Source organism: Nomascus leucogenys, chromosome 2 (assembly GCF_006542625.1).
Source record: "Nomascus leucogenys isolate Asia chromosome 2, Asia_NLE_v1, whole genome shotgun sequence".
NCBI classification, from domain to species: domain Eukaryota; kingdom Metazoa; phylum Chordata; class Mammalia; order Primates; family Hylobatidae; genus Nomascus; species Nomascus leucogenys.
The window spans coordinates 97,064,172-97,089,096 of NC_044382.1; the positions used below are offsets into that span (position 1 = coordinate 97,064,172).

At 37.1% G+C, this 24,925-nt stretch overlaps 1 long non-coding RNA gene across 1 annotated transcript in view; it reads left to right on the forward strand.

The window, feature by feature from the left end:
* LOC105739474 overlaps positions 1 to 6,871 on the forward strand; it is a 44,958-nt gene extending 38,087 nt beyond the window's left edge. Inside the window, exon 2 of the long non-coding RNA XR_004031254.1 lies at positions 6,468 to 6,871. This is a non-coding gene — a long non-coding RNA (uncharacterized LOC105739474). The remainder of the gene's footprint in view (positions 1 to 6,467) is intronic.
* The last annotated feature ends 18,054 nt before the right edge of the window (positions 6,872 to 24,925 follow it).

Consider the following 24,925-nt stretch of genomic DNA (forward strand, 5'->3'; position numbering starts at 1 on the left):
GATTTGGGTGGGGATACAGAGCCTAAACATATAATTCCACCCCTGGTCCTTCCAAAATCTCATGTCCTTTTCACATTTCAAAATCAATCATGCCTTCTAACAGTCCCCCAAAGTCTTAACTTACTCCAGCATTAACTTAAAAGTCCAAGTCCAAATATCGTCTGATACAAGGCAAGTCCCATCTGAGGTAAGGCAAGTCCCATCTGAGGCAAGGCAAGTCTCTTCCACCTATGGGCCTGTAAAATAAAAAATAAAAAGTTAGTTACTTCCAATACAGTGGGGGTACAGGCAATGTTCCCATTCCAAAAGGAAGAAATTGTTCAAAACGAAGGGGCCACAGGCCCCATGCCAGTCTGAAATCCAGCAAGGCAGCCATTAAATTGTAATGCTCCAAAATAAACTCCTTTGACTCCATGACAAATTCAGGTAATGCTGATGCAGGAGGTGGGCTCCTAAAACCTTGGGCAGCTCTTCCCTTGTGGCTCTGCAGGGTACAGTCCCTGCGGCTGCTTTTACAAGCTGATGTTGAGTGCCTGTGGCTTTTCCAGGCAAACAGTGCAACATGTTGGGTATGGAGGATGGTGGCCCTCTTCTCACAGTTCTAGTAGGCAGTGCCCCAGTGGGGACTCTGTGTGGGGGCTCCAATCTCACATTTCCCCTTTGCACTGCCCTAGTAGAGAGGTTCTCCATGAGGGCTCTGCCCTTGCAGCAGATTTCCGCCTGGACATCCAGGCATTTTCCTACATCCTCTGAAATCTAAGCAGAGGATCCCAAAGCTCAACTCTTGTCTTCTGCACACACACACAGGCCCAACACCATGTGGAAGCCACCAAGGCTTGGGACTTGCACCCTCTGAAGCAATGGCCTAAGCTATAGCTTGGCCTCTTTTAGCCACAGCTGAAGCTGGAGCAGCTGGGATGCAGCGTGCCATGTCTCAAGGCTGTGCAGAGCAGCGGGGCCCTGGGCCCAGCCCATGAAACCATTTTTCCCTCCCAAGCCATGAAGTTCTCTGAAATGGCCTGGAGATATTTTCTCCATTGTCTTAGCTATTAACATTTGGTTTCTCATTACTTATGCAAATTTCTGCATCCAGCTTGAATTTCTCCCCAGAAAATTGGATTTTCTTTTCTACCACGTGGTCAGGCTGCAAATTTTCCAAACTTTTATGCTTTGTTTCCCTTTTAAACATAAGTTCCAATTTCAAACCATCTCTTTGTGAGCACATATGACTGTATGCTTTCAGAAAAAGCCAGGTCACTTCTTCATGCTTTGCTGTTTAGAAATTTATTCTGTCAGATGCCCTAAATCATCTTTCTCAAATTTAAAGTTCCACAGATCTCTGGACAAAATTCTACCAGTCTCTTTGCGAAAGCATAACATGAGTGGCCTTTGCTCCAGTTCCCAATAAGTTCCTCATTTCTATCTGAGACCACCTCAACCTGTACTTCAATATCCATATCACTATCAGCATTTTGGTCATAACCGTTCAACAAGTCTCTAGGAAGTTCCAAATTTTCGCACATCTTCCTGTCTTCTTCTGGGCCCTCTAAGCTGTTCCAACCTCTGTTACCCAGCTCAAAGTCACTTTCACATTTTCAGGTTATTTTTATAACAATACTTCTCTCCTAGTACCAATTTTCTATATTAGTCTGTTTTCATACAACTGTAAAGAACTACCTAAGACTGGGTAATTTACAAATGAAAGAGATTTAATTGACTCACAGTTCTGCATGGCTGGGGAGGGGGAGGCCTCAAGAAACTTACAATCATGGCAGAAGGTGAAGGGGAAGCAAGGCATATCTTACATGATGGCAGGGGAGAGAGAGAGCAAAGAAGGAGGTGCCACAGTTTTAAACCATCAGATCTTGTGAGAACTCACTCACTATCATGAGAACAGCATGGAGGAAACCGTCCCTATGATCCAATCACCTCCTACCAGGTCCCTCCCTTGACACATGGGGATTACAATTTGAGATGAGATTTGGGTGGGGACACAGAGCCAAAACATGACACCCTTCATCCATTTCTTTATCCTTTTTTCATTGAAACTCAAGCAAAATAACACAGGAAGTATAATATCGTGGTGTGGTGGAAAGAACTCTTATCATGAGGCCAGGGTGTGGGTTCAAGATTTGTTATCTAGAAAAGTCATTTATTTCTCTGAATTTCAACATCTATTCATATGAAAAGGTAATAATATCTACCTTACAGAAATGTTGTAAAGATTAAATGAGAACTTTATATGTTGCTTTAAAAATATTTGTTATTTTATTGTTTATTTTATAAACAACAATTAATTTTGATGCTATGGATCTGAATAATTAAGATCCCAAAATGTTGCTTTCTATCAAACTATGTGGACATTTTTGACTTTTCTTCCCCAGAAATTCATAATCTGCATGTCTTCTGCTCTGCAGCATGTGAAGTACAAAGAACTCAAACGCTGGAACATAAAAGATCTGAATTCACACTCTGGCTACAGTGTTCTGGATTCACTTAGCAGTTAGTCCTAGTCAAGTCTTGTATCCTTGGTTATCCTTTCCATAATATGGAGCTAGCAACACCTACTTTGCAGAGTTTTAGAAAGGATGATTGGTAAAGTATGAAGGTGCTTAGCATAGTGAATAGTTCATAGTAAACAACCATTATATTATAAGTTACATTGGGATTCTTTTCTTTTTGGTATGCCTTCATATTATCATCAAAAATATGGGTTTGTCTATGTTTAGAACTACTTTGTAGGTCCTCAAGCATTGTGCTTATTGGGTGGTAAATGCTGACAAGATTGTACCTTGAAAAACAGGAGTCATTTGGATTGATAAAAATTATTTAAAAATTAAATAGCTCAAAATTCTTTTCTTTTCAGATAGTGTAGTTGGAAATTCTTTAGAAACTCAAGTTCTGGAAGGGACATAGACATTTTAAGTCATGGTTACTGCCTTCAAGAAACTTATACCCTGGTTGGAGGCATTGTTTTCACTAATATCTGTGTCCAACGAAATTATGTCTTTATATAGTGACTGGGCTGTGAGGTAAGAAAAGGAAAAATGCTTTCAGAGATTAGACAGATGTCGGGCCGAGCACTGTGGCTCACGCTTGTAATCCCAGCACTTTGGGAGGCCGAGGTGGGCGGATCACGAGGTCAGCAGATCGAGACCACGGTGAAACCCCGTCTATACTAAAAATAAAAATAAAAAAAAATTAGCCGGGCGTGGTGGCGGGTGCCTGCAGTCCCAGCTACTCGGAGAGGCTGAGGCAGGAGAATGGCGGAAACCTGGGAGGCGGAGCTTGCAGTGAGCAGAGATTGCACCACTGCACTCCAGCCTGGGCGACAGAGTGAGACTCCGTCTCAAAAAAAAAAAAAAAAAAAAAAAAAAAAAGAGATTAGACAGATGTCTTTAAAATCATTCTTCTGTCAATGGAGATGAGCCGTGGGGAATCGGGTAGCGGGGAGGCAGAGGGAATGAAAGTCTGCTAACTTTATGTTTTGTGTCAAGTGCAGTATTAGGCAATTCACATCCATTGTTTTAGTTAATCCTAAAAATAATACTATGAGATGGATTGTAGAATATTGACTTTATGGCTAAAAAAATATAGTAACCTCAGAGAGGTGAAACAACCTTGTCTAAGATCACATACCCAATAAGTGTTGGAAATGGGATTTCAATCATTAACAGGGGGAGATTGGAAAGTGGGTTTTATTAAATTTAATTGAAAAATATTTATAAAATTTAAGTATCTCACCTTCTCCAAAAATTCCTTAATTTATCTCCTGGATTTCCTCCTTTTCTTCTCTGTGGGACCCCCAGTGAGTTCAATGCTAGTTTATGAAACCCTCTGATCAGGGCAAGAGCTATAGCCATTCTTTCAGTGCACATGGCCCAGATGGCTTATCTTATTTTTTAATCTGTGTACTTTTAGCAAGGGGAAAAACTGACAACTATTTCAGATGTGCTAGTGTTTAGTATCAAATAGAAATAAACTCATTCAACATTAACTTATTGTAAAAATGTTGTACAGAATATACCACAATTAAGATACACAATTCAATCATTTATCCTTTCACTTAACGAATATTAGTGATCATTGCTCCCACCCCCTAGTCACAAAACTTTATAAAGCAGTTTTAGATAATCAGTATAGTCAGCTGCAAGTAGCAGAAAACCAAATTAACATGGCCGAGCCAAAAATAATTTTTTTGTGTATCAAGAAGTCTGAGGATGGACAATTCAAGACAGGCAGAAGAAGGGTGAAGAGATCATGAGTCTGTCACTTTTTAAAAGTGTTTTTAGGAGTCCCAATCAGCAACTTCAGCTTGCATCTCGTTGGTCAGAATCCATCACATGGCCACTCCTGGCTGCAAGGAGAGCTGTGTTGTGGTTTGGAATATAAAAATTATAAGAAAAAGAAAAATATTATCAGAAAGGCAGAAAGAAGTCTTTCTAGAATATCAAGAAATTTTAGTTTTCCATCCTCTATAAAAGCAACTCAATAGCATGAAAACAAAAAACCTGATTTAAAAGTGGGCAAAAGGCCTGAATAGACATTTTTTAGTAGAAGACATACAAATGGCCAACAGGTACTGTATATGAAAAAACATTCAACATCACTAACCACACAGGAAACACAAATGAAAAAAACCACCAGATATCACCTCACACCTATCAGGGTGACTATTATCAAAAAAAAAAAAAAAAAACAAGATAACAAGTATTAGTGAGGATGTGGAGACAAGAGAACCCTTGCACACTTCTGATGAAATTTAAATTAGTACAGCAATTACACAGTCAATAAGGAGGTTCCTCGAAAACCTCAAAATATGATCCAGCAATCTCACTACTGAATATATATCCAAAGAAAAAGGAAATGGATGTGTTGATGATACAGCTGCATTCCCATGTTTCTTGCAGCACTATTCACAATAGCCAAGGTATGGAATCAATCTAAATGTCCATCAACAGTGGAATGAATAAAGAAAATGTGGTATATATACAAACAATGGAATACTATTCAGCCATTAAAAAAAGGAAATCCTGTCATTTCTGATAACATGGATTAATTTGGAGGGCATTATGTTAAGTAAAATAAGCCAGGCACAGAAAGACAAGTACTACATGATCTGTTACATGTGGAATCTAAAAAAGATGATTTCATAGAAGTGGAGAGTATAAGGCTGGGCACAGTGGCTCACGCCTGTAATCCCAGCACTTTGGGAGGCTGAGGCGGGTGGATCACCTGAGATCAGGAGTTTGAGACCAGCCTGGCCAAAGTGGTGAAACCCGGTCTCTACTAAAAATACAAAAAAAAAATTAGCTGGGAGTGGTGTCAGGCGCCTATAATCCCAGTTACTCAGGAGGCTGAGGCGAGAGAATCTCTTGAGCCCAGAAGGCAAAGGTTGAAGTGAGCTGAGATCATGCCATTTGGTACTCCAGCCTGGGCAACAATAGTGAAACTCTGTCTCAAAACAAAAAAAAAAAAAAAAGAAAAGAAAGAGAGAGAGAGAAGGAAGGAAGGAAGGAAGCAAGGAAGGAAGGGAGGGAGGGAGGGAAAGAAAAAAATAAAGAAGAAGAAAGAAAGAAAGAAAAAGAAAGAAGAAAGAAAAAAAAAAAAAAAAAAAAAAAAAAAAAAAAAAAAAAAAAAAGAAAGAAAGAAAGAAAAAGAAAGAAGAAAGCAAGAAAGAAAGAAAGAAAGAAAGAAAGAAAGAAAGAAAGAAAGAAAAGAAAGAACAGTGGAGAGTATAATGATAGTTACCAGAGGCTGAGTGGTTAGGTGGTTGAGGGTGAGGGGAAGTTGTTAGTTAAAGGCTACATATTTATAGTTAGATCGGTGGAATAAATTCAAGAGGTCTATTGTACAGCCTGGTAACTATAGTTAATGATGATAGATTGTATCTTGGAAAATTCTAAGAGAGTAGATGTTAAGTGTTCTCACCACAAAAATGGTAAATACATGAGGTAATAAATTTGTTAATTAGCTAAGTTTAACTATTCCACAATGTATATATACTTCCAAACATCACGACATACACAGTAAATATAAAACATTTTATATATCAATTTAAAAAATAAATTTGAAAGAAAGAGAGAAAGACATGGCAGAAAAAAAGGTGTGAGTGCCTTTGAAGAAACTATTAGTTCATTACAATGTTGGGTGAAGGAAGCTACTAGTCTTACCTGAGCTGTGTTTGATGATGCAAAGGGTACCCTGCTTCTATCACTTTTTCAAGTTTCTTGGCCTCTGGAGCAGAGACAATTTTCGTAGTTATAGGGTTCTTATGTCCATTTTATGAGCTAGTGAATGTAAAGTGCTGAACACTATGCCTGGCACATAGTATACTTTAAGATCTATGGGCAACTATAACAATAACATTAATATTCGTTGGTATCATTATTAAGTAGTATAACACTCATACTTCCCCATGACTAGAATGAGCCTTTTCACATTATCTGCATTATTTTTTGTCCCAGGAATACCCATCTCGAGTTCTGGATATGTCCTCTGAGAAGGTGCCCATGTCACCGACCACACTGGAGGCCAATGCAGATACTGGGGGAAGGTTCCATGGTAGCTAAGTGTGGACAAGCTAATCACTGAAGTTCCCTGATGCAGAGCTGATAATCTCTCTGGAGTTGGATGGAAGACTGTGCTGCCTTGAAGCTCTGAGAGATGCCATGCCAATTCAAGGCAAGGTCTTTATTGTTGAAACTCTTGTGTAATGACATCTTTATTCAGGTGAAAATACAGGATGAATTTCAACTGTATGATATTGTTTATGTTCATCAGACATGTTATTTGTCTTTACAAAGATTGGTTTCAATAAACTGGCTGTGTGACTGATATTAAATAAACATGGAATTTTACACATTCATAATATTTGGTTTCTTGTGATTTTGATGAACTATACTTTCAAGCATTGTCAGTTCATCCTCATTTACAAGGAAACATTTGCTGTAGCAGAGTGATGTAGTGACTTGCTTTACTTAAGATAAGCCAACTTTTCTATTCAATGTTTAATGTGAAACTGACTTAAAAATGTTCTTTTAGGCCCCATTTACATTTCTCTTTGTATAGCATGCATTATACTATTTTAACTTAATAATGTGGCTATATAAACCAAAGACATCCTAATTCTGTTTTTAATTTATTGTTTTGCAAGATAAATAATTTTAATGCACTAATAAAGCTAAGGAGTTCATATTAAACGACATATTATATGACCTACTGAAGTTGATCTATGGAAATTGACTATCTTAAAAGTAATTTTGTAAAATTATTTTGTATAAAATTGACTTTCTTGTATGAATTCTTGACAACAAATATAAAACAAAAGGAAGTTGAAACTCCTACATCCTTCTACACACTGAGGAGAGTTAATTGAATTCTTTCTAATGTCATGATTTTTGTGTTTCTTAGAAAAAGAAATCAGATGAATAGTAAACATTTCAGTTGCACATATCTGCTTCTGGCTACCTATGTAAAATGAAAATCTTTTTCAAAGTACACCTAGTTTTTTCACATCTTTAAAGTGATATCATTTTATTTGTGGATTTATTCATGAAATGTTTTCATTTTGCCATCCAGGAAAAGAAATGTCATGGATTTTTTTTTTTTTTTTGAGGTGGGGAAGCCTGAAAATATGCAACCCTTAGCCCATGCCTCTTTCCATTCCAGGCACCCTGTAAGCACTCATCTACATCTCAAAGATAAAAACTATGAAAGGGCAAATAAATATGCCAAGAATTAAAGTTCCTTTAATCTTAAAAGGGGTTATTTAAAACAGGCACTCTTGGCATACCATGACCAACTAAGGTCCACATACTGGCATGCGTTGGATATGCTGCCTTTATAGAAAGGCACCAGGAAGATGTTGAGGAGGGGAAGGTCAACCAGCTAGTTCAGAGCAAGTTTCAAACAACAGGGTAATGGTGTCTTCATACCTAACATCTGATTTTTAGTTTTGAAATTGCAGTGGTGGTGATGGGGAGGAAAACCAGGGAGGGGAGAGGGGAATTGATGAACCTAAAAAGCGGAAGTAAAAAAACAAAGTCTGTAGGCATTTCAGTGACAAAATGCTGATTCTTATGGCCACACTTCAAAGCATGCTAGGACAAGCTTGCAAGGGCCAGCAGGATTATTTAAAAGGCTTGGAATTTTGAATATACATTTTTTAAAAACCCTTTTCTTTCCCTTTTATTTTTTCCCCAACTACTAGACTACCAGAAAAAAAAAATACTTTCTATGCCATCTTTTAGATTGGGTTACTTTGGTGGATGAGTAACCTCACCCATTCCTAGGATTCTTTTCTTTTGACTAGTTTCATTTTTCAGGCAGTGACCTTTCCCTGACCTCGGCCCCAAACTCCAGGTCACCTTTCTGTAGCCCTGGTGTAGCACTGAATAGAGGGCTTACCAGATTGTTGGCATTGGATAAGTGGTACTGAGCACAATCGTCCTCTTTCATAAGCAGGAGGGAAGTTTCCTTTCCTAGGATTGAGAGAGCTGGCTGACTTATGCCTCCTTTTCATTTTGTTGTCCAGTAATTTCCCCTCTGGCCATATCTGCAAACTAGTTGCCTTGCAGGAAGGTGACATGCACCACTGATGCAAAAAGACAAACAAAAAGACTGTTATTGGCATCAGCACAACTTTCCATGGTACTTCAAAACAGATTCATTTGATAGTGAAAAGTTAGTTATTTGCCCCAAATAACTAAAAAGTTTAATTGATTAAAGCTTAATCTGAGCTATTTGAATATTTCTATGCTTTTTTAAAATTACACTCTCCTGAACAAAATCATTATGTGAACACCTAGCTATGCCAGTCTTCAATCCACCCTCAAATTACCCTAGGAAAGATTTCCTTTTACCTCAGCATGAAAACAAGTTTTTCCCAAGTTTTCAAATAGTGGGAAAAACATCATCTGATTAGACTTCAGTAGGAGACCTTAAATACCCTCTATCATTTGGCCTTCATGTTGCCACATAGCCATGGCCCTACCAACAGGATGGGCATTTCTGATGTTCTCGAATGTTCTGCTGTTTCTTTTCCAGGAAGAAACCTGCTTAATGGGTCCTAATGCTGAGATCCCAGAGCTACAGTGTTTTAGTCCATTTGAGCTACTATAAAAAAATACCTTCAACTGGGCAGTTAATAAACAGTAGAAATTTATTTCTCACAGTTCTAGAGGCTGGGAAGTCCAAATCAAAGCACCAGGAGATTTCATGTCTGCTGAGGGCCTGCTTTCTGCTTCATAGATGGTGACTTCTAGGTGGGTCCTCACACGGAGGAAGGGGCAAACAAAATTCTTTTGGCCTCTTTTATGAGGGTGCTAATCTCATTCATAAGGTCTCTGCCCTTATGACCTAATCACCTCTTAAAGGTCCTATCTCTCAATACTATTGCATTGAGGATTAGGTTTCAACGTAAGAATTTTAGGGGAACACAAATATTTAGATGACAGCATACAGTGAATGGCAAACTCTAGCATGTCACATTGTAATGCAAGACCAGTGTACCAGCCTGTCTCTTTTGAATAAATCAATGTGGCAATATTGATGATTTCCAAAGCCTCCCTTTTGTATTCTGTATTTGCTACCATTATAAGGATGTCAGCACTAAAGAACAAAAAAAGAAGAAAAAAGAAAAAGAAGGAGGATCTCAATAGCTAATGGGAAGCATTAAGCTAATCCCTTATCTTGCCATCCAACTTTGTCAGATTTTGGAAAAATAGTGCTTCAAATTATTTTTCCAATGAATAGACTCATGTCTTATGTTTGGGCATTTAATTAGGCCCAAGGGGGAAAAAGGTAGAAGTTTTTAATACTATTTTGCTATGCAAAATACACATGAATATTTCCACTATATTAGGTAGTTCTATATCAAATATACTTGTGATTCTAAGCAGCCTGGCTTTGGTTCGGCAGAATGCAGCCATCAGTCAATGTTAGCTCCATGCAGCCGCATTGTTCCCTGTGCGCTCTAAAGCAATCAAACGAGTCTGCAAATGTTCTTCAAAGAATACATCTAGACTGTTACTTCGTTAAACATCTCCTTGGCATTCATTCTATTTTCCACTTTGAATTGCTGCATTTAGTTTTGTAATGACCTTCTATAGCTAGGAGGTTTTATTAACTCTTTGATCTTCTAGCTTTGGGATGAAAACAAAGAAAATATAAATGAGCACTTTGTGCACTGTCTTATAGAGGAGACCAGAAGAAAAAAGGAAATATGTTTTCATCAAAAAGATTGGTTTGTGTAGAGACTTTCAGCCCTTCCCGTTCTTTTCTCCCTTTGAGTAAAATGCTTATCAATGTTGTACATGTGTTTGTTTTAATGTCTTCTTTATAACAAAGTCTTTGTTTCTCTTCTCTGTAGCTCTGGTAGCTGAGGTTAGGGTCAGATATCTCTTTATGGATTTTCTTTTTAAGAACATTTTCCATCGTTGGTTTCCTCTAACCCAGAGTATAATTCTTGGGAAATCTGTCATTGTATTTATGAGACACTGGAAGCCCTGCTCTGTTTCCAAGTATTCCTTTGTGTGTGTCTACGTGAGTGGTGAAGGGGAGAGCATCCCCAAGCCGGTAGTCACCTAATACTATGCTGAGAAAAAGATTGAGAACTGTCTGTATCCAAATCTCAGTTCTGCACTTCATTGTAACTGTGTCTGTATATTCTGGAGCATTTGGAGTAGAATCTCACCATTGAGTTATCTTGCTTTCTAAGTCCTGAACTCATACCATTATTAACATATGGATGAAATACTGCCTTTCAAATTGACTGTATTTTTATCTTTTGTCACCCTCTTGTTTCCCTTTTTTTACATACTTATCTGACTTTACCTTTTTTGGTCTTTTATCAGAACTTCGGAACAAAACTTTAGGTAAAAGATTATAAAATACTGAAGTCCTACTCCTAGCTTGAAAAAGTAAAATAAATAAATAAATATAAATAAATAAATAAAAGATTATCAAATACCAACACTTATGATACAAATTAAATACAAAGGGTGGAAATAGTTACTCATCAGAACAAGCCTTTTCTTTTCCCCAGTCTCATAATCAGCCATTTATTATGTCAAACACTTTCTTTAGCATCTTGAAATTTGAAACTCCTCTTTGTTGTTAAATCTAAAGCAATCTGAACTAAGAGCCCGGAGACTTTTTTGATTTGCTTAATCTAGACTCTAGAACAGCAGGTGAACTAGCTGTGTGTTGATAATATTATCTGGTTATTTTGCAGTGCCTTAGGTTAATTGGAAGTGGAAAGCCATTATTCATCTCAAAGTGGCTTCATTTCATTTTGGCTAAGTTTTCCTTTTGTTTGACTCATTTAACACTAATTGTGGTAGTGATGTGCTAAAACTATAAAATTATATAATTCCACTAGTCTGATCTCTTTTCAGAGATGAAAAAATAATGAGTGACAGCTTACTTAGGGGCCTTGACCAAGTAAGGTAAACTTAACATTAGAACCTGCACCTTTTCATTTCCAGTCAGCTTTCATTTGCTTTCCTGGGTCAGACAAAGAATAAGGGAAAATGATCAACTATATGGGAGACTCAGCTCTTCTTGGTGAAACTCAAATGACCTCTTCACCTGAAAGAGCAGTGGTAACTAGCTTAGCAAATCTTTCTCTTATCTTCACTTGATGCCTTTCCATTGCTTTCTCCTTCTGGGAATATCCCTTCCTCATCTTAGTAATTCCTTATATTGTTCTGTACTTACTTGTTTGTCATGCTTTAATTTATAATTTCCCTAAGCTGAAAACTTGCTTATTTCTAGAATAAAGTCCAGGGGTAGAGGAGTCCATTGGCCTAGGTGACTGTGTGGCTTGAGTATCATTGGTACCTGTATCACAGGAAGAATAATGCTCCCCTAAAGGTGTTCATGCCCTGACACTAGAAACTGTGAAATGCTACCTTATATAGCAAAAGAGACTTTGCAGATGTGATTAAGGGTTAAGGAGATTATCCTGGGCCCAATCTAATCACACAAGTGCTTAAAAGTGAAAGAGGAATACATAAGGGTTGGTCAGAGAAATGGACATGATAAGGCCTAAGCCCACCGTTGATGGCTTTGGAAATGAAGGAAAGGAGACACGAGCCAAGGAATGTGCTGGCCTTTAGAACTTGGGAACAACCCTCAATTGAACAGGCAGAAAGTAACTGGGGCCTTGGTCCTACAGTAGCAACCCAAAGGAGCAGAAATTAGATTCTCCTTTAGTGCTTCCAGAAAGAAACACAGCCCTGCCCACTCCTTGATTTTACTCTAGTGACCTATAACATACTTTGACTTCCAGAACTGTAGGATCACAAATTTGTGTTGCTTTAAGCCACTATGTTTGTGGTAATTTGTTACAGCAGCAACAGAAAACTAATACAAGTTGGTGCTTTTCATCTCCGGATTCTGCATCTTTGTCAGTTCCTTTCACAAGCCGGGTGCTTCCAACAGTTTCAATCTCCTTCCTATTGTCTTAATAGCATTTTTGGAAAGAAAAGGCTTCTTTCCTAGTAAATTCTGGAAACATTCTTGGCCTGCTTTCCATTCACTGGAAATGGATCATGTGTCCACCACATGCTGTTGATATAAATCACATGCCTATTTCTAGTACTGAGGTCAGCTCCTTCCCAACCACATGCAGTGAGATTGGGGAGGAAGGAGTTCCATAAAAAATAAATGGAATACAGATAGAACTCATGCTGGACAGCCAAAACAAGTGTCCACTAAGAATGACTCTGAAAAATTCTCTGTGAAATAAATAGAAACAATTTTCTCTATCAGGATTTCTTAAAGCCTGTAATATACATAATGAATATCCAAGAAGAGGAATATACTCTTCTATAACTCCCCAAATATATTAGTTTTCAATTACTGCTGTAAACGAATTGCCACACATTTACTGGCTTAAAACCATACAAATTTATTATCTTACAGTTTTGGAATTCACAACTACGCAATGGGTCTTCATGGCTACAATCCTTTTAGAGGCTTTGGGAGAGAATCTGTTTCCTTGCTTTTTTCAGCTTATAGAAGCTGCCTGCATTCCTGGGCTAGTGGGCCCTTGTTTCATCTTCAAAGCCAGCAGTGGAGCATCTTCAAGTCTGTCTCTCTGACTGACTCTAGTCCTCTGTCTCCCTCTCATAAGAACCCTTGTGATTACATTGGGGCCATCTGGCTCATCCCCCAACCTCAAGATCTTTAATTTAATAAGATTTATAAAGTCCCCTTTGCCATGAAAGGTAACATATTCTCTGGTCCCCAGGATTAGGGTATGGACATCTTTGGGAGCCATTATTCTATCTGCCACATCAAACATTTTATGATGTAAAGCAGCCTGCAGTAAACTATGGCCCATGAACCAGATTCCACCAGTTGCCTGTTTTTATCTAGTCCATGAGCTAAAAATAACTTCTACATTTTAAAAGGGTAAAAAATAATACAAAGAAGAATATGCAACAAAGACCATATGTGGCCTGCAATACCTAAAATATTTACTATCTGGCTCTTTACGGAAAAAATTTGCTTATTCCTGATGTAGAGTGTCTTACAGGATTAGTGCTTTTTGGAACACAGATACAAAAAAAATAGACTAGATTATTGTTTCTAGTTGCTTTCCCCCTCTATCATTTTCATTTGTGTGTTAAATGAACAGTTACTGATCACCTATTTGTGTGAGGTGCTGTTCTAGCCACTGGGGATATTAAAATATAAGTCATAGCCCCTGCTTCAAGCTACTTACAGTCTATTAGAAAAATAATCTACGGCCGGGAGCAATGGCTCACACACGTAATCCCAATAGTTCGAGGGGTAGAGGCAGGCAGATCACTTGAGCTCAGGAGTTCCAGATCAGTCTGGGCAACATGGAAACACCTGGTCTCTACAAAAGAATACAAAAATTAGCCAAGCGTGTTGGCACACACCATATGTCCCACTACTTGGGAGGCTAAGGTGGGAGGATGGCTGGAGCCTGGGAAGCTGAGGTTGCAGTGAACCGAGATCATGCCACTGCACTCCAGCCTGGGTAATAGAATGAGACTCTGTCTCCAAATACATATATATATATGTATATATACATACACACACACACGCATAAATATATATATATATATATATATATATATATTTCAGTAAGTGCAAAAGAGTACTTTAGGCTGCTTTAGCATCCTGGGCTGGGTTCAGGGGAGTAAAGAAGATGCCTTTTGGTGGGAGCACTCCAGCCTGGGTAATAGAATGAGACTCTGTCTCCAAATACATATATATATGTATATATACATACACACACACACACACACACATGCATGCATATATATATATATATATATATATATATATTTCAGTGAGTGCAAAAGAGTACTTTAGGCTGCTTTAGCATCCTGGGCTGGGTTCAGGGGAGTAAAGAAGATGCCTTTTGGTGGGAGCTTAGCCCATGTCTCTTTCTCTGGGAACTGTCCACTGCGGGTATAGAGTTGGACACATGCAATAATTTCTGCAATGTGTGACCCTGCTCTGTGGTCACTGGTGAATAGTCCAGGATTGACACCCATTTTAAGCCAGACTTTTTCTCCCTGGAATTTAAATTAGCAGTCACATTGGATTTTAACTTGTTCACAAACCACTAATTCCCGGCATCATGACTGGCACATAGGAGACCTCGTTATGTGTTTGTGGAATGAATGAGTGAGTGCTGCCATATGTTCTCATTGCTCAGTTGGCAAAGCTAACATCGAAGGACTTGTAACTGTAAAAGAAATTCGAAACACCTTAGTAACTGCTTTCACCCCCATAGAGATGGGGCTAGCACTGAAAAGTAAAAGTTCTCTCTACAAAAGAGTGAGGCACAGAATACATGAGATTTAGACTGACCAGAGCTCTCTTTCCCTCTTGGTCATTGCGTTTTGGGTTCAGGCCTACACTAACAGGCCTGAGTCTAACCCTATGCTGCCCAGATCTTTAATCCAGGACTCAATCCTCCATGCAAAGTTAATTCCTCATTTGTGTTCCCATGATACTGTGTCCATATTTTTATGTACCACTTAGACTGAACTGCAATTAACTGTTTACTAGACAGTTTCTCTCACTGGCTTAGGAGTTCATATACTGCCTCTGTATGATAAAATTCAATAACGTGTGATAAAGGAAGGAAAAAATAAATTATCTAATAAAAATATTTAAAAAATTAACAATGACAGTTGCTAGTCTCTGTAGGTGTTGGGAAGGAATAGGAAGTTGGGGTGGCTACATCTGCCTTCGTGTACTTAAAGATACATAAAAGTCTATGGGCAAAGAATAAAAAATATGAGCAGATATGCAGAGAGAAGAAGAGGTCTGAGACCATGTATTTCTGGATTAATAGAGATTTTGCCATGCTCTAGGGCCTCATGACCACTATCCATGGTGCTGGAGCAGATACTGGGGATCTCATGGTGGTTAGTTTCTGTTTGTACAGAGAGATCCAGGGAGAGTGGCTGCAGTGGCTGGGCTGGCTCTTGTAGGAACACAGGTTGTGGCTATTTAGCAACTATTATGGAAATGTTTCAAGATTTTAGCCAATGCTATGGCTGTATCTGAGCATACCTGCTTTTATCTGCATTATAAAGCCTCACTTTCACTGAAAATAGTTGAAATCCATTTCTGCTACTTGCAGACAATCTTCAAGAAGGGCAGGGATTTTAAAGAAGAAAGGAATGCATTCTACCTTTCAGGTCAAAAAAAAATGTATAGTGCAAGTAACACTTGAGCTGATGCAGGAATGTTGAGAAAATGTGTGCCACTGGGAAGGTAAAGGTTACAGTTCAAACAGCAAGGATGCGGGTAGACACATGAAATGGCTTATGCCTGCCATTGTATTAGGGATTGTGAGTACAAAGACAGGTACAACAGATATAATCCCTGCCTTCATGTAGCTTAAAGGCTAGTGTTTGAGACAGACAAACTTACAATTACAATACAATATGATGAGCATCTGTGATAGAAAAATATCTATGACTGATTTCTGATAAAATGTGTAAGAAGGGCCCTTTATTCAGACTTTGAGGGTCAAGGAATTTTCCAGGATTAGGTTACACCTAAATCAGAAACCTTAGGATTAGTAACAACTAACTGAACAAAGATAGCAGCGTGGCAGGAGCTGGGGAGTGGGGAAAGGACTTCAGATGGAAGGAACATCATGTGCAGAGGCCCTAAATTATATTCCTTCTACTTAAGACACTTAGACTGCTGTCTTTTTCATGCATCAACCTTTCATGGATGGGCCCTTTTACATGGACCCATTCATTAAACCAGGAACACAACAGGAAGAATATCTGAGGAAGGGAAAGATGATGGTTCAATGTTGAACACATTGAGTTGAAATTGTCGGTGAACATCTGGCTGTTTTTTTCAAAAACAAAAAAGACATCTCAATATTTGGGTGTGAAACTTTGAAGAGTGGCCTGGATTGGAGAAAAGACTTGAGAATAACCCACATGTAGATCATGAGTAAAAGCCTAAGAGTGCATGAGATTACCTGAGTAGTAAATGTAGACGGGGAAAAAGCCAAGTACATAACTCCAAAGAACAATTAATGCAGAAAAAGAACTGAGACTTAAAAATTTTAAATGTTAAGAAAAATCAGGAGAGTAGAGTGTCACAGATGCCAAGCTACACAAACATTTCAATGAGGAGAGATGGTTGACTGTGTCAAATCCTGCTAAGATGGTCGAGTAAGAGAAGGCTAAAAGTGTCTACTGGATTTAGCAAAAAGGAGGTTTTGGTCATCTTGATAAGAACAGTTCAGAGAATTTATGGGAACAAAAGTTAGACTGCAATAGTTTCATAGTCATTTGCAAAGAAGTAGGAGCTGAAACCATGAGCTCCATGTATAACTCAGGGAAACAATGAAACAGAGGTGGGCACGTTTTTCAACTTCTGATTAAATTCCAGAAACAGAGAACTATTAATTGGGTGTAATTTTCAATTCAAGATTAAAGTAATTTAATTAAATTCCTTAGGAAAAAAAGTGAATTTCTACATTTAGGTTACCTGTTTTATTGAATAAAAAATTATAAATGAAAAAATCAAACATTTTCTTTCGGTCATCAAATTAGTAATATCTAGGCACATTTATTAATAACATGGAGGTAATTCCCTAATCTTTTAACCTTGACATCTGCATAACACCTCAGGCTTCAAAAATATTTGTTCAGCCTTAAAATTAAATTTCCAGGAAAGTACTGTTATTATTATTTTCTCTGTTTTACACATGGGGAATCTGAGGTCCAGAAGAAAGTTCGAAGTGACTTTTCTGAGGTCACTCAGCACCTCAGAGTGGTATGGTTAACATCATTCATTCAATTCAATGAGATAGTCCCCCAATACTTATTGTGTACCAGGCCTTGTGACAAGTGTTAGTTATGAACATGGATGAGATGCTCCTTGTCACCACCAACTGTCTCCATACTACAGCCCTATGGCTTCTCTAGGACAGACAGTAATGGATAGAGTAGTGCACAGATAGTGGGATGAACAAAGAAAACAAGTGCAGCACTAATGCCTCACTCCCAGAGTATCCTACCTCTTCCACCAAGGGCTGGGTTGGAATCTTTCCTCACATCCAGAGATTTCAGTCTGCTATAGGTCTTAGACCAAACCTCATGTAGTGTCATTTACGGATTGCTCATTATTGGTATGTAGTGAGAAAAAAGAGCGCTTGACACAGATAGACCCTAGAAGAAGCTAGAGGAAGGGAAGAAGAGCCTGTGAAGAAAACTAAGAGAAACTGTCAAACTTTAGGAAGGGAATCAGGAGATATTGGTATCAGCTTCACTAAGGAGGGGAGATTTGTTCTGTGAAGGAATTCTCAGCATTGTCAAATGTCACAAGGAATTTAAACAAGATGAAGTTTTAAAGTGTCCATTGGATTTTGCCAATAAAAGGTCATTGATGACTTTGCCAAAGCAGTGTTCACTGGCCAAATATAGTTGTACAAGTTGTTGACTGAACAAAGACACCAACCTACATTTCACTCATGTAGCCATCTTTAGAGGAAGAGATGCACTTTTCCTAATTGGATCAAACTCCTGTTACAGAGAGTTGAAGATGAAATAGAAGGAGAACAAGAGGGCTTATCCTAGGATCTAAGCTCAGTTCTCCTGCTGGGCAACTTTAAACAGCCAGAAATAAGAATTTTCACTGTGGCAGGAAGAGATTAATCGGAAGAGAGGGGTTAGAGGAATAAATGGAAAGGGAGAAAAGGAAAAAGGAACTGTGATGAAATGTGGGTTCTGGCTTTTCTTGCTAATAACTCCTAGCTTTGTATACCCTTAATCCTTAAGTTTGTAGAGGGCCACATAATTTTAAAGGTTGTTTTACATTGCAACTGATTCTTTGAAAACCTTAGGAGATGTGTAATCGAGCATTCTTTTCTCCCTTCCACACATGAGCAAACTAATAGGCAAGAAGTTCAATGCAAGTGATGGAGCCAGAGAATGTATGTTGTAATGGATTGAGGATGGACCTTGTTTGCAAATTCAGGTGCTCGTTCTAGCACAGTCACTAGCAGTAAGTTGCATCAAACCACAGGGTCTCTGTTTGCACAGTTGTTAAATGGAATATGTAATGCATATTCTATAAGGTTGTGAGGATAAACCAAACACCTAGGATAGAGCCAAGCACAATCAATGTACACAACCCCTTCTTCATCTAGAACTCATATTCAGGTTATCTGACTCCAGGTTGATAGTTATAAACTTCATGGCTACTCTGGTCTTTTACTCATTTATTTATTTTCAAATCTGTGTAGGCTTTGGCTTAATGAGAGTCCAAGAGAGTTACTTGTAGAAATTAAGTTTCTTACTGTTTTTCAGACAGAATCTCTCCAATTGTGACATTACAATTTGGAATACCTCTAAAAATTACCTATCTTGCTTCCTGCAGATGTTCTCAGAGAACTAGTAGAGTTTTGTGGCTTTCAGGGAATGGAGAAGGAAGAAAGAATTATTTTTGTGTTAAACTATGGTATTATTAAGATGTAAGACTTGTTGCTGATTTTATAGCGCATATTTTATTGTACATCACATACAATTCTACTTATATGATTAGAGAACAAGAATACTAGGGGGAAAATCAGCATGCATATAATCTAAGAAATTGTCATTATAATTTTAAAATCTTTTGCAAAATCAGTAAATATGAGTTTTATATAATGATACACACACACACTGATATGATGCTTTATTGTCTAAACAGTGGCTGCTTGTGGAGATGTATTCTGGTAACAAAGAATATAGCATCTTAAAATTGATGTTAGCATTGTATATCCAAATAGAGAGTAAATGCAACCAGAATATTTTTATATGTTTAATATTGTAGTGTTGCTGACATCATTATATATTTGGTTATGTTAATCTCAAAACGCACAATATAGCTGTATGCTCTGTATAATGCAAAAAATGTACAGCTTCATTTTGATATTTATTATCGGATTATCATCGTGTATCAGCCTTAAAGAATCTGATCTTGAGAACAATATGTACTTTTTCTTCCAGTATTGTACCACAGGATATGGTAGATTTGGCTGTAGAGAATTCTCTCTGCATTTCTGGGTCTATGTAAAAACCCTCTTGCAGGTAAACAATGAAACAAAAAAGAAGCATGTAAACAGCTGGTTTATATAGATTTTTCAAAATGCTTGTATTCTGATCCAAAATATGTGTGGAATTTTAGGCTTTGGGAAAGAAAAATGGAAGTTACTCCAGCTGTGAGCCAAGAAATTAATTCCAGGAAAAAGAAAGAATACTTCCTTTCCTAAAATATAGCAACAAAATATGTTCTTGGTTTAGATGTGTTTCTTGATTTTGTGTTATTGGCTAAGAAATATACCTGCCCAGAAGAGCAATAGCATCTAATATGAAATTATTAACCTATTTCATATCTCTAATATGGGAACATCCCCATTCATAATGTTCCAGTTTATAAAGATGATTGACTACAGTATTTCTCTTCAAAGTAGTAAAGAAAGGATTTGCAAAAATGGGTGTGTGTGTCTGTGTGTGTGAGTGTGTGTGTGTGTGTGCGTGTGTGTGTTTCATACCGTTTAGTGTCCATGAAAATTGGGTAGTAAAGTGAGAAGTCTTATTTATCAGGGATAGAAAAAGCACAGCACAAAGTTTTACATACAATAAACTCATTAGAAAAATCCTTGTTTACTAACAAATTCAGTTATTCCATGGTTAAAATCAGTTCATTAGTGCTTTCACTGTATCTCAGAAACTGTATTTATTTGGGTTTTATTCTCATTCCCTAACTCCACATTTGAATAGTGCTCTACCACATCTTTCTGTTTAGCCATTGTTAACAGCTGTTGTAGCTGAGCAGTCTGTGTTCCTTTCCCCTGTTAAAAAATTTTTAATGTTTCCCAACAGGTGCTGGAGAGGATGTGGACAAATAAAAACACTTTTACACTGTTGGTGGGACTGTAAACTAGTTCAACCATTGTGGAAGACAGTGTGGCGATTCCTCAGGGAACTAGAGCTAGAAATACCATTTGACCCAGCCTTCCCATTACTGGGTATATACCCAAAGGATTATAAATCAATGACGCTATAAAGACACATGCACACATATGTTTATTGCGGCACTATTCACAATAGCAAAGACTTGGAACCAACTCAAATGTCCATCAATGATAGACTGGATTAAGAAAATGTGGCACATATACACCATGGAATACTATGCAGCCATAAAAAATGATGAGTTTATGTCCTTTGCAGGGACATGGATGAAGCTGGAAACCACCATTCTCAGCAAACTATCACAAGGACAAAAAACCAAACACCGCATATTCTCACTCATAGGTGGGAATTGAACAATGAGAACACATGGACACAGGAAGGTGAATATCACACACTGGGGCCTGTTGTGGGGTGGGGGGAGGGGGGAGGGATAGCATTAAGAGATACACCTAACGTAAATGACGAGTTAATGGGTGCAGCACACCAACATGGCACATGGATACATATGTAACAAACCTTCATGTTGTGCACATGTACCCTAAAACTTAAAGTATAATAAAAAAAGTTAAAAAAAAGTTTTAATGTTTCCTAATTCATGCTTTTTACTAAACATTGCAATATCGTATTTAAATTAACAATTTGATCCAAGAATGGCATCAAAACATTTTTATTAGGACATAAAATGGGCCTATAACTTTTTGCCAATTTCAAGCCAACCTCAATGCCTCTGGTATTTAGTAGGCTGCTAAAGAATATATTGGACCTGCATAACACAAGCTTACCTATATAACAAACCTGCACATGTACCCTTGAACTTAAAGCTAAAAAATGGAAGACACATGTACCTTGTACTTAAAGCTAAAAAAAAAAGGAAGATATTAAAACAAACTTTGTAGATATCACTGAGAATAAAAACTTTCACAAAAAGAAATGTGCTGGTTGTTCTAAGATTATGATTACATCCAGAATCATATCTCGGATTCTATCTATATATGTATATATAGATATAGATATATCATATATATATATAAGTATTTTAGTATACTACAGCTAATTTAATGATTCACTCAATATTATATTATGCTATGCCAAACTGACAAAAGACACTTTTTATAACCTCTGTAATGCTTTATTCTAATGAGCATATTTATTCATAAAAATAAAATAGATGCTTCTTCCTTAATTATTCTTACTTTATTTGGTATCCTTATTTGAAAAGAAAAACAGAATGCCAAAGAATAAAATTAATCTGCTGACATTATAAATAATTGTGAGAAATAAAACAGTCTGGGGCACTAATTATTGAAGACTGGTTAAGTAAATTATAGTACATTCATATAATGGAATAGCATGCAGCCATTTAAGAGATGTTATAGAAGAATACTTACTGAAATGGGAAATTAGCTCTGCCAAGGAAAGTATAAATGGAATATATAATATGACTATATAGTAAAGATATGCCAAGATCTTAGTAGGAATTATATTTAGGTGGTCACATTAGTGGTGATTAAAAAAACTTTTTTAAAAATCTTTCCTTTGTGCTTGTCTGCATTTTAAAAATTATCTTCATTGGCTATTTAATATTTTTTAAATTAGAAGGATGTTATAAAGATATCCTCATTAAAAAGGAGAGGGAAAAACTATTCAGTTCACTCTTGTCGGTGGTCATGATGTTCATTTCATGCCAATCCACCATTAAACTCTGCCATTAAACTCTCTGGTGACAAGGAGTCACCAAGACTCCTTGAGAGCAAGGAACACCGGTATTAATGGCAATAGGCCGACAAGAAATGGAATGAGTGACTTTGTTCTCAAGCTCCTGGTTATGAGTTTATACTTAAAATATTCTCAGGTTGATTATGATTGCTCAACCTACTTGAAGAAATTCATCATCTGATTATAATTACTTAATTTTTCCCCAAGTATTGGGGTTTAAATGCCTCCCATTACTACTAAACATATACTGATCAAAATTGCTTTGTGATTATCAGGTATATAATGGTATTTTTACAGAACATATATAAAACCACTATCTTCATTTTAAAGCATACTTTGTAAAGTATTTTACAAAGGCAAAAGCACTTTTAACTTATTTTGCAAACGAAGAAGAAAAGATCATTTCTGTTAACCTTTATCTTTACTCGATATTAAATCACCTGACACATTTGTCATATCCCCCGCATTTGGCATTTTCTGCACATTGTTAATGCTGATTCTATCTGGTCATCTGACAAAGGGAAATCAGGTGTCAACAGTCACTTTTGTGTTTGAGTCCCTACAGGAAATGAAGAAATATTCTTTCGGTTTCAAAAAATCCATAAAAAGTGACAAATTCTTATAGCATATTTAAAACATATATTTTTAGGATGCTGAACTTACAAGTGTAATTTTTCCATAGTTGCATAAACCAGAGAATAAAGACAGATCTGGAGCCCAAGAATATGTCCTTCAAATATTAGGGTTTTAAAAATCAAATCATTATACATACAGTGTTGGAAAACATGGCCAAAACTTCCTGCCTTTTTCGTAACAGGTAATTTTAGAAGACAATAAAAAAGTAATTCAAATGGTACTGAAAATTTAAAAAATGATACTGAAAGTAAAAATTACTTGATAGAGAAATAATCTATTCAAATAGTCCTAAGCAAATCAGTTTGAATTACCTAATGGTACAAATGGAGATGTATGTTTCTTAGCGGGCCAGTACTGTGAGTCAAGAGCCATGCCAGTTCCACTCTCAATCAATACTGTGACTTTGGTCAAAACCCAGGACCTCTCAGGGCTAAGGTACCTTGGCCACACTTTACACAGCAATTTTGATCAGTGTATGATTAATGGTAAAGGAAAGAATATTTAAGCCCATAATAATGAAGGATTGGACCTGATAATCTATCAGGTGCATTGTAGCCTGAAATTTATGTGTACACACGCACACACACAAACATGTGCACACACACATACACATATGTATAACATTTATAAATTTTAAAACATAAAGCTATACTAGAAATGAAAGCTTATATATTGAGCTGCCCCACCTTTCTATTTGCAGCCAGTTACCACCCCAGTCTAATGTTTCACTTTATATAAATTCACTTATTCTTTTACTCATTTCAAATATATGATGATATAACTATAAAATCAACGTTTAGTTACTCTGAATAACCCAAAATAGCAAATAATTTAAAAATCACTTCCACTTGACTTTAGAATCTATTACATGCATTGTTTTTCCAGAAAATTTACCTCATAATTATGTTGTGTGAGAGTGAAATGAGTTTCAATTCCAAATTCACACATTGAATTCTGACTGCCGCTTGATGAGAAGCATCCCTGGGTTAACATTTGCCATGTTGCCATGGATAATTAGGACTGATTGCATGTGTTTTTAACTCTAAATTTGGTATCATCTCTTATGAGCCCAGGTTACCATTTACTGCTTTATATCGTTTTTCTGGACTTTGTCAGGATCTCATCTTTTCCTTTTACAATTTTTTTAGAATGTGTGTATTCTGCAGAAGGCTTTTCGTTTCCATACTCCATATAAGCATTATCTTCTCTGTTTCAGTGAGACTTACCTAACTTAATAAAAAAGTAGAAAATTCTTTAAAGAGAGTGCTCTCACTGAAGCTTACTGTATTTATAAGATGTTATTATATAAGAATAATTCTTAACTGCACCCCACCCCACTAAACCTTCATTGTAAACTGAACTCAATTCAGGTCCACCCAGGTGAAGTCTGCTCTTCTTGCCTAGTGACTTTCTCACTTCCCGGGTCATCTTTCACCATCAGAACTTTGAACAACTCTCACTCTATTCACTCTGTATGTAGGTGCCTTTGTCAGCCTATTTTACTCTATCCCTGGATATTTTTTTTTTTAATTTTAGAGTTCCTCTCAACCAACAACCTCAGAAAGTTTGCTTTGTGTATAACAATACTTCAAAGACCCACTTCCCAGAGGTAGTATAATGTATTTTGACTACTGAAATACTATCACCTGGATTTATTAGCCCCTTTGTAAGCTGAAACATTAATAATTGATTATGTCACAAAGGTTCAGCCTAATGTTACTTTTAGTATAGTGTTATTAATTACTACATTTCTAAATATAATTTTTTAAAATATCTGAGGCTTCATTTATGTATTCATTCAACAAATATTAATGACTGCTTGTTACAGACCACCACTGTTCTAGCTGCTATGGGAACAGTGGTTAACATAGCAGATCAAATGCCTGTTCTCCTGGATAATATTTTCTACTTGAGCAAGTTGAACAACAAACAAAAAGGGAAAATATCACATAGTGATATGAGCTATGAAGGAAGAAAAACAATAGGGTAATGGATAGAATGTGTGCAGGTTAAGATTTAGATTAAGTGGTCTTGAAAGACATCTGAAGAGGTGACATTTAAGCTGACTTCCAAATGACCAAAAAAAA